Source organism: Limulus polyphemus, unplaced genomic scaffold (assembly GCF_000517525.1).
Source record: "Limulus polyphemus unplaced genomic scaffold, Limulus_polyphemus-2.1.2 Scaffold55, whole genome shotgun sequence".
Classification (NCBI taxonomy): Eukaryota; Metazoa; Arthropoda; class Merostomata; order Xiphosura; family Limulidae; genus Limulus; species Limulus polyphemus.
This window is the reverse complement of record NW_013665665.1, coordinates 219,063-219,698: the sequence shown is the minus strand read 5'-3', so window position 1 is coordinate 219,698 and position 636 is coordinate 219,063. Positions and strand designations below refer to the sequence as shown.

Below are 636 nucleotides of genomic sequence, written 5' to 3'. Positions count from 1 at the left end.
AGCGTGTTAAAAAAAATTCATAAAATAATAGAACATAAAATTCAACATTTCATTTTTAAGAAAGCTATAAATATTGCATATTTGACGATTTTTCATTAGTATCCAAATGAAAAAGGGGGGTTACTTGGAATAGACAAAATAAAACTATTTGAAAAGCAATTACCTCAATTAAATATTTCTGGGCTCCCTTATGTATATAATCCCCACCAGTAATGAACTGTTTAGCACAACACAAGCAATTTTAAGACTAAAATTTAAAAATTTGAAACTCGGGAGTCAAACTAGTTTCGCTTCACCGGTTTTGAGCACTGTAATCTAATCAACTAGACTGTTAGTCTCAAGCTGTTAGTTACTTCAATTCGGCCTTTTATTCATCATTCTCAAGAGTTCCAATCTCCAAGACTTGAACAAAATATATATAATTATCATGAGGCAATGTTAAATGCAATAAACCGTATAATTATTACAAATGACCAGTGTGTTAACCAAAATTCATAAAATAATAGAACATTAAATTCAACATTTCATTTAAAAAAAAGCTATAAATATTGCATATTTGACGATTTTTCATTAGTATCCAAATGAAAAAGGGGGGTTACTTGGAATAGACAAAATAAAACTATTTGAAAAGCAATT

General features: G+C 28.3%; 1 protein-coding gene across 1 annotated transcript in view; it reads right to left on the bottom strand.

The window, feature by feature from the left end:
- LOC106463830 (ATP-binding cassette sub-family F member 2-like) overlaps window positions 1–636 on the bottom strand; it is a 45,125-nt gene that overhangs the window by 17,707 nt on the left and 26,782 nt on the right. The window lies entirely within an intron of this gene.